This window comes from Macaca nemestrina, chromosome 1, assembly GCF_043159975.1.
Source record: "Macaca nemestrina isolate mMacNem1 chromosome 1, mMacNem.hap1, whole genome shotgun sequence".
Lineage (NCBI taxonomy): Eukaryota > Metazoa > Chordata > Mammalia > Primates > Cercopithecidae > Macaca > Macaca nemestrina.
This window is the reverse complement of record NC_092125.1, coordinates 46,804,737-46,820,140: the sequence shown is the minus strand read 5'-3', so window position 1 is coordinate 46,820,140 and position 15,404 is coordinate 46,804,737.

The window sequence follows — 15,404 nt, the reverse complement described above, 5'->3', positions numbered from 1 at the left end:
GCCAACAATATTGATGGCAGATCTTTCTCAAAAAAAGCTAATATTAGTCTGTCACATTTGGAATGGGTATATGAAAATCTGCTCTTGCAGTAGTCAAAGATGGTTCTTTTGATTTGGATTAATTAGCATATTCTCTAGGGTTCTTAATCAGGATTAATTCAAATCAAATGAATTAATAGTATTTACAAGATAAGTATCATTCTAAGAAGAAAAGAATAAAAATGATGTGTACAGCCAGAAGGAAATATTTTTGAAAATGAAAGAAGAAATTCAAGAATTAAAGGTAGTTTCTCTCTCAGTGAACCATTCTTTCTCTACTGTCCCTACTCCCTTTGCTTCCCCTGCATCTCTTGGCTCAAAACAACTCCTAAGAAGGAGAAAGTGATGCTTTTAGACGTACAGGACCCTTCATTCGTGGATTTATCTGCAAAAATGAATGAGAGCACAATATTGTTAGCTGGTAAAGAGGATATAGGAAATGCAGGAACAAGGGAATCTGAAAACCCAGAAGGCTAAGGAGCAATTGAAAAATGGTTTAAAATGAACAAACTAAGAGAATTTTGGAAGTGGAAACTGTTGATACTTGTGCTACTTACTCTGCAATTCCCTTGGTAATTTTGCACTTTTTTGTAATGATAGACACATACAGGATATTGGCATTTTGGGTCAGCCTTTTTATTTTTTCCTGCCTAATATGTCTCCTCTGAAGATTCCATAAAGATCAGTTCTCGAAGAAACATGTTTTCTTACTTCATTTTAATTCTCCTGTAATCTCACTGAAGTGTGAACTGCTGGGCAATTTAAGGTTACCCTATTCCATCCTCCAAGCAGAGTGTCTATGGAACTCTTTCAAAAAAAAAAAAAGTCACTAACTTGGTTACTATATAATAAGAGGCATCTTATTCGGCTGCATTGTACCTTATGGAAGAAAAGAGACAGGATAGAGAATGGAAGTTTACGCCATGCTGAAAAGGTACACCAGGCTGAAATAACCTGTGTTGCTTTTACCCTATAGAAAAATGATACTGGTTTAGTCCAAGATACAGAACCAATAAAAATAACTTATCAAAAGTACTAGTCGTGGCCATTTGTTAAGCAATATCCTTTGAAAAGATCTCTATTACAAGAAACAAAGCCAATTCTAATAAGAAAACCAAGAATTTTTTTCATTTGTATACATTTTTCCTTTTATTTTTAGTTGACACATAATAATAGTACATATTTGTGTGAAGAATTTTTTAAAGTGAACTCACACTGTAATATTGTCATACATCCAGTAAAGTTAAAATTAATAAGGATGTTTGATCACTATGTAGAGTTATATATCATAGAAAAATAAATTTGTTCTATTAACTCTTGTATCTCTTAACCCTGCAAATATTCTGAATTCTTGCTTTCCTTGTTGTCTGCAAAGTTTGGCTTTATAAAACTATGTTTCCTTTCCCTCCCTCCCTTCCTTCCCTCCTTCCTTCCTTCCTTCCTTCCTTCCTTCCTTCCTTTCCTACCCATCTCTAGCAGATGAATCTAAATTTCCGAATTTGTATTTGCATGAATTATGAAGCAGTGCTCTGTTTGTGGTAAGGGATTCCTCAAAAGTTTTAGGATTCCTAAACTATTTTCTTCAGTGATTTACTGAAAAACATAAAGAAATTTGTTTTACTAGAGTGATTTATGAATAATTCCATATATAAGTTACTTTCTGGTAGCCTCAGAGACTGAAGTCCACTTTGGGTTTATTTCAGTTCCTTACTTTGCAGGGTAATAAGGTTTCACTAGACAAAATGCAACTGCCAAACTGAAGTAAAATATTTAGATGTCTATTTTCAGCTGAAGACCCAATGTGTTATAGGTGGGGGTAAGCTGCTTTTGCCAATACAATGGCCTATTACAAAACTAACAAACACATAAAATAAAAAAAAATAAAAATAAAAACCCAGAACAACAACAACAAACGTCAACAATTTGGGAGACCAGTAGATTATTGTATATAGTGAAGTCCAGTTTTGCACAGCAGACAAATCCTCGGATGGGACAAATGCATGAGAATTCTTCAGATCCTCTCATGTGATCCTTAGAATGTGAAAAGCATTTGCAGAAGTAAAACTGGTAATAGCTTTTCCCTCAGCTTTGAGGATTTTACATTTTGAAAAACCTTTTAGCTTCTTTTGTTATGAAAAATAAAGTGCTAGTAGTGGAATATTAACTCAGAAGCTGGAATTATGCTATAGAAAAAAGCATATTTTTTATTTATTCCAGGTGCTCTGGCACAGGGAATGCCTGGAGGCCTCTGAGCTGTGGCAGCAGCTGCCATACTCACTGAAAGTCTCAAGCTCTTACTTTGGGTCACTTTATTTGTTTCCATGACCCACCTGCTGTGAGCGCTATTTTGCAAGTGCATAAAACCCAGCATTCTTCAGTTACCCATCAGATTGGCTTTAACAGCATCATTATCCAGCCCTAATATTGTGTCTGAGAAATGTGAAGGCCTAAACGCTGCTCTTCTCTTACCGGATCCTGATCCGGTAATGATAATGATTGAACAATGGTGATAATGATTGAACAATGGTGATAATGATTGAACAATGGTGATAATGATTGAACAATGGTGATAATGATTGAACAATGGTGATAATGATTGAACAATGGTAATAGAAGAAGTCACTGGGACCCAGGTTAATTTATCTGACTTTCCAGTTCAAAATGCTGATTTAATAATAGTTACTGATGGGTCACGTGTGAGGATAAAAATGGCTAAATTAAATTGTCTTATGATGTAGAGACATCTCATCCAATTTTGAAAACTTGTGTTTTCTCTAGAATTAAACAGCAAAAGTTGCTGAGTTAATAGCAATTACTAGAATTGCAAATTTTAGTCCTGAACTTAAAGTAAATAGATTAAATAGATGGATAGATAGATAATAGATAGATAGATAGATAGATAGATAGATAGATAGATAATAGATAGATAGATAGATAATATATATGTGTTTGGTGTCTCACATAAAAAGGCAAATTTGGAAAAATGTGGGAGTTTTTTTATTTCATTGGGAACTAAAACATTTCATTGAAAATTGATAACTGGTTCATTAGAGGCTTTACAACTGTCTATTCAAATATCAGCAGTTCATGTAGAACTCACAAAGGACAGAATGGCAAAATTTCTACAAGCAATGATTTTGCTGACAGAGCTGCAAAAGTTAATGTTGGAATACAGCAGACTCCAATCTTAGGTATCCATTTTTAATACATCTAGAAACTTTTCTTTATATTTGTAAAATATGCTTCATAAGAAGAAATGGGCAAATAAATTGTTAAAGAGGCTAAAATAAACTTTACTTAAAAAAAATTCCTGTATCATATTAGGCTAAAATAAACTTTACTTAAAAAAATTCCTGTATCATATTTCCTAAAGCTTATTGTATAAATGTACATTTTCATACATGTAAAAATGAAGCAGAATATATGTTTTTCAGGTAGATATTTTTGACTGTTTATCTGAAGTAGATATTGCTAGAGTGTGCACATATAATGATGAAATTATTTTTTGATCATTAAACCTTTGGCATTTTATAAGAGATAGAAAGAGAAAGGTAGAGTATCATTTCAGAAAGAGAGGACCAGCTGCAGCCAAATATAAAATTTTCATTATAAATAGTTACGTTCCCTCTGCAAGGAAAGAGAAAAAACCTTAGATGTAAAATAAACAGATGTTGACATATATACAAGGTACCTGTTTACAAAATAACCTAAGTCCTTGAAAATTTTATCAAGCTATATGATTTAAAGGTCATAATTTATTAATTTCTGATGTTTGGAAACAAAGGAGGGAAAATTTCCTACAAAATGATTTTTTAGATATACACAGAAATGATCTTTTCAAGAGAATTTCTTCATTTTTCCCCAAGTTATTTCTCAAACATACTTCAAAACTAACCCCCATCGATGACTACATATCATTCCTATTGAAATTATATCATTAGAAAAATAAGCATACAATTTAGCATTTTAGTGAGAAAACATGAAGGAAGCAGGTGACTGGCCTCAAAGAAACACAATATTAAAATAAAACCCCATGAAGACTGAAAGTTTCGCAGAGTAGTGCTTTTCAAACTTAATGTTTCTGGATTTTGATCAATGTCCAATTGTCATTAATCAAAGGCTGGATACAGTCTCTTAATTCTAAGATGAAACTCAACTAAGCATTTGATTTGACACAGAGACATGGCTTAGGGTAAAGGTCGTCAAAAGTAGGTTTGAAATTGCCACCTGTGCCAAAATGTGTCCGATGATAGTCAGTCCAATGCATACATAATTAATGTTTGTTGCTGGTATGTATCTAGGCTAGGGGCATTTGTAATCTCAGAACATTATAAAACAGATCAGCAATCTTTTATATGAAGAGTGAGATAGTAAACATTTTAGGATTTGTGGGCAAAGAGACAATTCCTGAACTATCTGAGCGAATGTTTTTGCCAAAAATCTAATATTCTTTTTTTAAAATTTTGAAAATGTAAGGAAAAACCTTTATGGCATTGGTCTGGGCAAGGGTTTCTTTGGATAAGACTTCAAATACACAGTCAACAAAAGCAAAAATGGACAAATGGGACTACATCAAACCAAAAAAGCTTCTACACAGCAAAGGAAAAAATTAACGGAGTAAAGAGATAATCTGCAGAAAAGGAGAAAATATTCACAAACTGTGCGTCTGAAAAGGAGTCAATATTCAAAACTCAGTAACAACAACAAAAAAGACAAGAAAACAAATGATCTAATTCAAAATGGGTAAAATATCGTAAATGTTATTTTTTATTAAAATAAGACATACAAGCAACCAACAGGTATATGAAAATATGATTAACATCACTGATCATGAAGGGAATGTGAATCAAAACCACAATGTTATGTCATCTTACTCCAGTTAGAATGGCTGTTATCAAAAATACACAAAAATAATGAATGCTGATGAGGATGTGGAAAAAAAGAAATTCTTATATGCTTTTGATGGGAATGTAAGCTAGTACAGTCATGATGGACCAAAAAAAAAAGGAGATTCCTCAAAAAATAAAATTATAACCACTATATGATTCAGCAGTCTCACTACTAGGTATGTATACATAGAAAATGTATCAATATGTCAAAGAGATATCTGCATCCCCATGGTTATCGCAGCACTATTTCCAATTACCCAAGATATGAAATTAACATCCATCAGTAGATTAATAAATTTTATTTTATTTTTATTTATTTACTTATTTGTTTATTTTTATTTTTAATTTTTTGAGACAGAGTCTTACTCTCTCGCCCATACTGAGTGCAGTGGTACGATCTCAGCTCACGGCAACCTCTGTTTCCTGGGTTCAAGCGATTCTCTGCCTCAGCCTCCCAAGTAGCTGGAATTACAGGCATGTGCCACCATGCCTGGCTAATTTTGTTTTCCGGGCAGGGGAAATGTTTTTTCTTGAACTTCTGGCCTCACATGATCAACACACCTCTGCCTCCAAAAGTAATGAGATTATAGGTGTGAGCCGACCCTGAATTTTAAATAGTGATAAGTATACACAATGGAATACTATTCATCCAGTAAAAAGGAATAAAATTCTGTCCAGGCATGGTGATTCAGGCCTGTGATCTCAGCATTTTGGGAGGCCGAGGTGGCTGAATCACTTGAGGTCAGGAGTTTGAGGCTAGCCTGGTCAACATGTCCCAAAACCTGTCTCTACTAAAAATACAAAAATTAACTGGACATGGTGGTGTGCACCTGTAATTCCAGCTACTCGGGAGGCTGAGGCACACAAGGAGAATCACTTGAACTCAGGAGGCAGAGATTGTAGTGACTGAGCTGGCATCTTACCACTGTGCTTGAACCTGGGCGACAGAGTGAGACACAGTCTAAAAAACTAATAAATAAAAAAAATGAAATTCTGTCATTTGCAACAACATGGATGAACCTAGAGGAAATTATATTGAGTGAAATAAGCCAAGAAAAAAAAGTACCACATGATCTCACTAATCTATGAAATCTAAAAATGTTCATCTCATAGAAGTAGAGAATAGTAATTACTAGAGACTGGGGAGAGTTTGGGGTAACAGGGATGGGGAGAGGTTGGTTAATGGATACAAAGCTATAGTTAGATGGGAGGATTAAATTCTGATGTTCTATTACAAAGTAGAGTGTCTATAGCTAACCATAAAATATGTGTCAAAATAGTGAGAAGAGTCTTGAATATACTCATCACAAATAAATGACAAGTGTCTGAAGTGATGGATGTGCTAATAACTCTGACTGAATAATTACACAATGTGTATCTGTATTGGAATATCACACTGCACCCCATAGACATGTATACATATATATGACTATACATCAATTAAAAACGAAATGAAATTAAAAAGATAAAATAAAAAGTTTTTACAAAAAATTAAAAATAAATAAAAATTGAAAAATCATTTATATCTTACCACCACAAATGTGGTGGGCCCAATTTGGTTCACGGATGGTAGTTTGTAGACTTCTGCCTTAAAGGCAAAAATCAAGAAGCTTCTCAACTGGGCTTTATACTTTTGAGGGTTGACGTTTTTCTGTATCACCCTCATAGAACAGAGCTTTGAGGTTTATACTAAAAAATAAATTGATTAAAAGGTACTTCTCTTTGGTATACTCTGATTTCCTTTTTTTTTTTTCTCCTCCAATTTTTTTGAGTCTGCTACTAACATATTTGTCCAACTATTGGATTTCTTATAAACTAGTTTAAGACTTAGTCATTGTCTTCAGGGAACAGGTCAAATAACAGGGCATTCCACGTTTTCTAGCCTTTCTTACTCTTCCTCAATCTTGACCAGGCAAATCTTCATTTCATTGGCACCAATCTGAAGCAATCAAATAGTTTATTTGTCGGTTTTAATATTTAGTCTGTTTTTTGAATTGTTATCCAAGAGACAATTAACAAAAAACAACCTTTCCTCCCATATATTGAAGTGTAATTAGCAGCTGTATCTATTTTTAGGAGAAAAATAATTTTCATACAAATCCATTATCCTGATGGAATTTTATTGACTCATCTCATTTCAAGATTTCATCAAATGTCTTTTGAGAAATTTGAATTTCTTTATACCTAAGATTAAGAAAACATTAAATAGGTAACCCATACTTATTCTGAACTTCCAGAACCCTTCACAATTAGGATACCTCTTTTCCTAAATATTGAGAACAGACATATTTCCTTGCTCTTTGTCCACAAAAATATACACACACTTATATACATAAGTGCACACTGAAATACATGGAATATGTCATCTTTAGAAATGTTTCAATTCATATTACTAATCATTATATGTTAGGCTATTTGACATGCCCTTAAAATAATATGATCAAACAACTGGTAAGAATTTTCTAAAATATATCTTATTTCGAGCCCATGTAACTGAGTTATTCTTACAATATCTAGTCTTCATTTTTTTTACTCAACTATATTTTGTACTGTAATAAACATTTGTATTTTATGTTTTTCACATAATCTCTATTATGTTGTGTAGATTAAGAAAGTATAATCTAAAAATTTTGCCACTGTCTCCCGGGACACAGAGGCGTGTAATCAGATGTTTTAATATATATCTTTACTAAACAGCCTCGATTTAATGAATCACTCTGTCTATTAATTTGACAGACATTTACAATAAAGCATTGACAGAAATTGATATGTAAGATTAATAATCAATTATTTTATTTAAACTCTTGTTATAGACCATTACATTATTTAATTCTCAAAATTGATTGCTGTATTAGTTAAGATGGTGTATATTTGTGTTTTTAGGATTCCTTGTCTAAATTAAGGCAGAGAAGTTACAGTATTTGTATCTGCATGAAATCTCAACTCTAGAAAAACTTTTTTAAAAATTATGTAATCCTCTGGAAACTATTGATACGATACAGGAGAAATTGTCAAAAGTTTATTGAATAAATTAATATCATTTGACAGGACACTCTGGCTTGTATATAAGCAGACACTTTACTCAGACTTCTTGACTGTACTCTAAAATAATATATGTACTATTCTTCTAAATATTACTAGCTCACCTTTTAAGATGTATATTAATATTTTAATGTCTTGTTTCAATTTGAAAAGCTCTTGAATGTCTACTTATGATAGCCCTAAGAGCTGAGGTAATTATTTCCAGGAGGCTGAATACATGATTATTAACTGTTCAGCAATGCATGAGCAAGAGAGAATATAACATAAGGGACCATTTCTACGTTAGCCATTTTTTTTTTTTTCCACAGGATCCCTATGTGAATATGGGGTACCTGGGAGGGTAAGGGGAGGACTACTTCTAATTACATTTATAAGCACATACTGATATTATTGAATCAAAACCTATAGCAGTGCTTCTCAAATGGGAAGGGAGACAATGTGTAAGGAGATCAGGAATATCATTAGTCAACTTTCGATATGTTAATGCATACAGCTGTAACGGAAGGGTTATCAACATCCAGATAGGAAAATGGGAGCAGGCATTATATTCAGTATGTTCTGAAAAAAATCTTCCTAGTTGATTCTCACATGCTTCAACTTGGTTAAGAAACAATGCTTTACTAGGAAAAGCAAGGGCAACATGAATTTTTATTTCTAGGCTAGATATAATATAAATATTTACAAGCAACATTGTACATGATATATAATAAATGTCTTTATAAGTAAATAGATCTTGATATATATCCTTGTTAAAGAAATATGTGTAAGATGGCAAGGTTCTTTCTGAACCTAATATGAATGTTTTCTGCAATGTTTACCATAGGAAATTAAGTATATTATACGGTGTATATGTAATATATAGAAAATTACATTGTACATAAAATTCTGCACATCATTACATAATAGGAGCACAATGTGATATCATAGGATATTTTTATCAGAATGGCTTATTATTTATTAAAATACATGTATTCAACACTTACAGATTATTTGTGTTATTTGCAATACAGATTATGCACTTTAAACTATTTCTGGATTTTTTAAAACACTTGGCATCAAAGACATAGACACTACTTTCTTCTACATAATGAGAGAGTAAGCAGTTGTTCTTTATCTATTGAATATTAAACGCATAAATTCTTAGCCAAGTGGCCACAGACTAAAGGTAAGGTAGTAGCAAAGGGAAAACACAATTCTTATTTCTGTTGTGGGTTACTCATTGAGCATCCTAACAAAGCAGCAGTTATCAAATATTTTCCAACATACACACAGTCTTATGTTCAAATTAGACCATTATAGTGGACTTAGTCATTAATATCTCTACTATCTCTCCTAACTGCTACATCTTTATTCCTGAGACCTGCTGTCTGCTAGGCAATTCTAAAAATATCTGTGCATGTTGTAATGTATTATAATGTTGTATCTGAGTTTTGTAATACTTTTCCTCTTGAGTAATGTATTTTATTTATGTGGAAACATAAATGCCTTTTAGAAACTAAAAAATAGGAGATTATACTTTCTTGTTCATATTAACATTCCTGTCAGAGAAGTTTCTACACACAAGTGCAAGGATTCTTTTTAAGCAAATGTGAAGTCTGAAAAGCAAATTGGCACGTACAAGCATGTTTAAGCACATATGGACACTACAGAGTGATTTGCTGATTAATTATAAATAGAGAAAAATTTTAAGTATATAATGAGTTTAATACATTTAAAAACAAATTATATCACTGCATAGTATCCCATGGTGTATATGTGCCACATTTTCTTTATCCAGTCTTTTATTGATGGGCATTTGGGTTGGTTCCAACTCTTTGCTATTGTGAACAGTGCTGCAATAAACATATGTGTACATGGGTCTTTATAGTAGAATGATTTATAATCCTTTGGGTATATACCCAGTAATGAGATTCCTGGGTCAAATGGTATTTCTGGTTCTAAATCCTTGAGGAATTGTCACATTGTCTTCCACAATGGTTGAAATATTTACACTCCCACCAACAGTGTAAAAGCGTTCCTATTTCTCCACATCCTGTCCATCATCTATTATTTCCTGACTTTTTAATGATCGCCATTCTAACTGATGTGAGATGGTATCTCATTGTGGTTTTGATTTGCATTTCTCTAATGACCAGTGATGATGAGCTTTTTTCATGTTTGTTGGCTGCAAAAGGATGAGTTAATGTCTTTTGCAGGGATGTGGATGAAGCTGGAAACCATCATTCTCAGCAAACTAACACAGAAACAGAAAACCAAACACCACATGTTCTCACTCATAAGTGAGAATTGAACAATGAGAACACATGGTCACAGGGAGGGGAACATCACACACCAGGACCTGTCGCGGGGTGGAGGACTAGGGGAGGAATAGCATTAGGAGAAATACCTAATGTAGATGATGGGTTGATGAGTGCAGCAAACCACCATGGCATGTGTTTACCTATATAACAAACCTGCACTTTCTGCACATGTATCCCAGAACTTAAAGTAAAATAATAATAATAGTTATTATAATAATAAATTATATCTAAGCCAATTAATAATATTTAATGGATTTTAAATGAAGCATACATTTTGCTGGGTCCTAAGCAAAACACAAAAATAAACAGACTGGTTCCTGTTCTAAAGTATGTTACATCACACAAGTGCAGAGGAGGCATAAATCACACATATTCAAGAAAGGAATTTTTAAATTATTAAAAAATGGCATCAAAGAAGCCAAAGTGCTCCTGAAACAAAGACACAACATGATGCTCAAGTGGATATGTCTTCACAGAAGAAATTTTATTTGCTTTGATTCCTGTAAGTCCCAAATCTAAGCCCTATACCATTTTCAGAGAAGCAGCTATTTTGGAAAGTTTTCATTTGTTGGGGATTTTGTTTTGCCCTCAGCATGTTCAAGGAATGTGCAGCAGGTTTTGCTGATGACTTTCTTACTCACTAAAGAATCCATTCGAATCATACTCCCCATTTTAACAAAATGCAGCTTCCAAATGCTTTTTAACAAACTCTATTGTCAGTAACCCTTTCTCTTTAGGTGAAGAAAATGAGAGGTAGAGTACTACCTTGTAAGAAGTCTTAAAAATAAATACAACATAATTTTATTATGGAAAACATCACCCCCATTTGGTTTCATGTGGGAGGTTATTTCACTACATGTATGTACTAATCTCAACCAAAAGCCTCCTTTTGAGGTAGCCAAAATGATCTATGATCTCTGTTTATTGCAATGAAATCAATGGCTATGATCAACGTGTACAATATCTATTTACTAAGATGGAATCAGTGACTATGACCTCTGTTTACTAAGATGGAATCACTGTCTATGATCTCTGTTCACTAAGATAGAATCTGATCATGGCAAGAAGAAGAAATTCTGCAAACTATTACCTCTCTGTTACAGTCATAATCTTTCCACCTGATTTCACAATGCTCTTGCATGAGAAATCACCATTTCTTAGAGAGAACCAATGTTGTTTATCACATTCGTTGATGAACAAATACTTAAAGGATGTCAATACTAATTACCTACTTCACAGAATTTGCATTTTATGTAATCTGTGAGTGAAGTGCTCCTCCACCCAATATCCACACCACTTGGTTCTTCAACCTCTTCCAGCCTTTATTTCAAATGCACTTTCTCCAAATGGAGAAATAACAGATTTTAACTTGTAAAAATTTTATTTGCAGTTTAAAAAGAACTCTATTTCCTAATAACCCGTTTGCCACAAAATACCCCATCAGGTAAAAGAAACTCCAAATCTCTTTGTGTATGAAATACCTTCTCATTTCTAGCAAATATTTCTGCTTTCATGGAGTAAATGAAAGACATCACAATGTGGGATACACAGCTATTGTCCATATTTGAGTCTGTGAAAAAGACTAATATGAGTCATTGTTCTTAGAATATAGCCTTCTGCTATTTTTGTCTTCCATGTGTCTTGCTTTGTGATATCTATGTTACATTAAAGTAAATAAAAAGAGCTCACAGTTGCACAACAAATGGTTATATTCTCCCTGGTTTTCTTGTTACTGTATCCAAAATAATATTTTATAGGTCAAACAGAGAGAAAATAAATAGAAATATAAAGCAACTTATATTTCTGAATTTTATTATACAATTGCATCACTAGCAAAATATCTGCTTGCTGATATATGAAAAATTATTGTACTTAAGTATAGTTTATAAAATTTCAACATGTACTTAAAAAGTATTCATTTCCCAAGTAGGGCTTAACATACATAAAACAAAAGAAATCACAACTTAATAATTGCTGAAAAACCTATGCCAAAGTATGAAGTATCATATTCAAAGTTTGTGTAACTATTGGTCACACCTGATACATAGGTACTTAAAACATTAATAAAATGAATACAAATATTCAATTTGCCAATATTTGCTGCTAAATGAAAACATTAAAATTTGTAAAAGGATGCTAGCTATATCCGAGTAAAAGTTTAGAAAGCTGATACTGTATCCTGCTCAAGGTTAGACTCCTTACATTGAAGATTATTGATCTTGCATTTATTTCTACTAAAATTAGGATTTGCTGTAAAACAGTTTTATTACTATCATAAATTAATTATCCATAAAACTGTAAGTGCTCTACAGTTACGGGAATAGAAGAATGACAGAATTATGTTGGAATTTTAAAAATTTTCTTAAGCTTTTCAAAAGGGAGTTGCATACTAATTTCAGTTAGTTAAATTTTGTTACAAACAAGAAAAAAAATACCTACCCTATCACAAAATATTCATTTTTGTATATTACTTAATTAAAAAATACTTACAGACATCAATTGTACAACATGTTACAGTATGTTATACCAGAACTAAAATAACCCCTATTCAGACAGAGTTGGCAACATTTCAATTAATGCCAGGAATGGAAAAAGAACACAATTATGATTACAATTATTATAAATTAAATCTGTAATATGTTATTGGCAGGAAACTTTTTAAGAATCCAAACTATTTAAGGATTGTTATTCATACAAAAAAGGAAAATATTAAAAATAACTGATGGAGTCTCTTTTACTTTAGATAATTCAGTAGCATACATTTTAAAATTATTGGCACACTTTTCATCATTATTACTTTCAGAATGTATACTAGATTGATGGAACGTTGACAATTATAGCATTAGGTAATTAAACAATAATGTATTATTAGACATCAATTTAACAATATTATGTGCAACAATGGACTTTAACATTATAAAAGCATAATTTATTAGGCAGGTTTATTAGAGATGCATGGGACTTTTTCAGGTTTTTTTCAGCTTTTAGAAAAAATATATTATGATGACTAAAAATTAAAATTTTAAAACAAGAAAAGGAAGAATAGTGACATATTCTTTACTAAATGAAATACTTGAGTTTAGATTTAAAAAGTTTTATCAAAAATTAATGATGTTGAAATTCTTTTCAAGTGCTTATGTATTAGTTATTTGTATATCTTCTTTGGAGATATGTTTATTCTGACCATTTTTGAATCGGGTTGTTTTACTGCTGTTGTTGAGTTTAGGAGTTCTCTGTATATTCTGAATATTTCTTATTACATGTATGACTTACAAATATGTTCTCCCTTCTGTAAGTTGTCTTTTAATTCTTTATATTGTCTTTCAATGAACAATTTAAAAAATGTATGAAGTCTAATTTGTCTGTTTATTCTTTTGTTAACTGAGCATTTTATGTCACATTCAATAAATCACTGAAAAATCTAATATCATGATGGTTTTTCCCTATGTTGTCTGCTACAAATTTTGTAGTTTTTGATCTTGCGTATAGATATTTGATTCATTTTGCACTACTTTTTGTATATAATGTTTGTAAGGGACCAAGTTAAATGATGATTAAATGAGAAGACTGTTTTTTCCATACTGAATGGTCTTGTCAACTTTGTCAAAAATGATTTGACAGTATATATGAGGGTTTATTTCTGGGCTCTCTATTTTATTCCATTAAGTTGTATATCTATATTTATACAAGTACCATACTATTTTAATTGCTGTAGCTTTGTGATAAATTTTGAAATCATGAAGTGAGAATCCCCAGCTTTCTCTTTCTTTTTCAGTTCTATTTTGCCTATTCAAGGTGCTTTGAAAATCCATGTGAATTCTAGAAAGAGTTTTTCTGCTTCTGCAAATAAATAAATAAATAAAACATGTCATTGGGATATTGAAAGACAATTCACTGAATCGGTGGCTTTTTAAAGTAGTATTGACATTGTAACAATATTAAGTCAGCCAGTCTATGAATATTGGACATATTGTTATTTATTTATATCTTCTTTCACTTCTTGTAGCATTGTTTTGCTTTGGTTATGCAAGTCTTTCATCTCCTTAGTTAATTCCTAAATTTTTATTTTTTATGCCATTGTAAATAGAGCTGTTTGCAATATATTTTTCAGATTGTTCTTTTTTGAAGAAATGTAACTAATTTTTGTGTATTAATTTTGTATCCTGCTACTTTGTTTAGTTCATTAGCTATAACATTTTTTTGTGTGGAATACTTAAGGTTTCATAATATAAAAAAATCATATCATCACTGAGCAAAGATAATCTTAGTCCTTACTTTTCAATTTGACTGCTTTTCAATTTCTTTTTCTTGTTGAATCTCTCTGACTAGAAATTCCAGTACTATGTTGAAGAGAAGTGGCTGTATTAGTCCGTTCTGACACTACTATAAAAATACTACCTGAGACTGGGTAATTTATTTATTTGTTATTTATTTATTTGTTTTTCTCGAGATGGGTTCTTGTTCTGTCGTCAAGGCTGGAGTGCAATGATGCGATCTTGGCTCACTGCAAACTCCGGTTCCCGTGTTCAAGCAATTCTCCTGCCTCAGCCTCCCAAGTAGCTGGGATTACAGGCAGTTACCACCATGCCCATCTACTTTTTTGTATTTTTAGTATAGATGGGATTTCACCATGGTGTCAAGGCTGGTCTCAAACTTCTGACCTCGTGATCTGCCCGCCGTGGCCTCTCAAAGTACTGAGATTACAGGCATGAGCCACTGCACCTGGCCAACTGGGTAATTTATAAAGGAAAGAGGTTTAATGGACTCACAGTTCCACATAGCTGGGGAGGCCTCCAGAAGCTTACAGTCATGATGGAAGGCCAAAGGAAAGCAAAGACCTTCTTCACATCGTGGCAGAAGAGAGAAGTACAAGCTGGAAAAAAGCCATCAGATCACACGAGAACTCACTCACTGTCATGAGATCAGCATGGGGGAAATCACCCTCATGATTCAATCACCCCCTTCCTCAACACGTGTGGATTATAGGTCCCCCCCAAGATACATGGGGATTATAATTTGGAAGGAGATTTGGGTGGGGACACGGATCCAAATCATATGAGTGGCCAAAACTGATATCCTTGCCTTTCTCCTGATCTTAGAGGAAAATGCTTCAGTTTTTCACCGTTGAGTATGA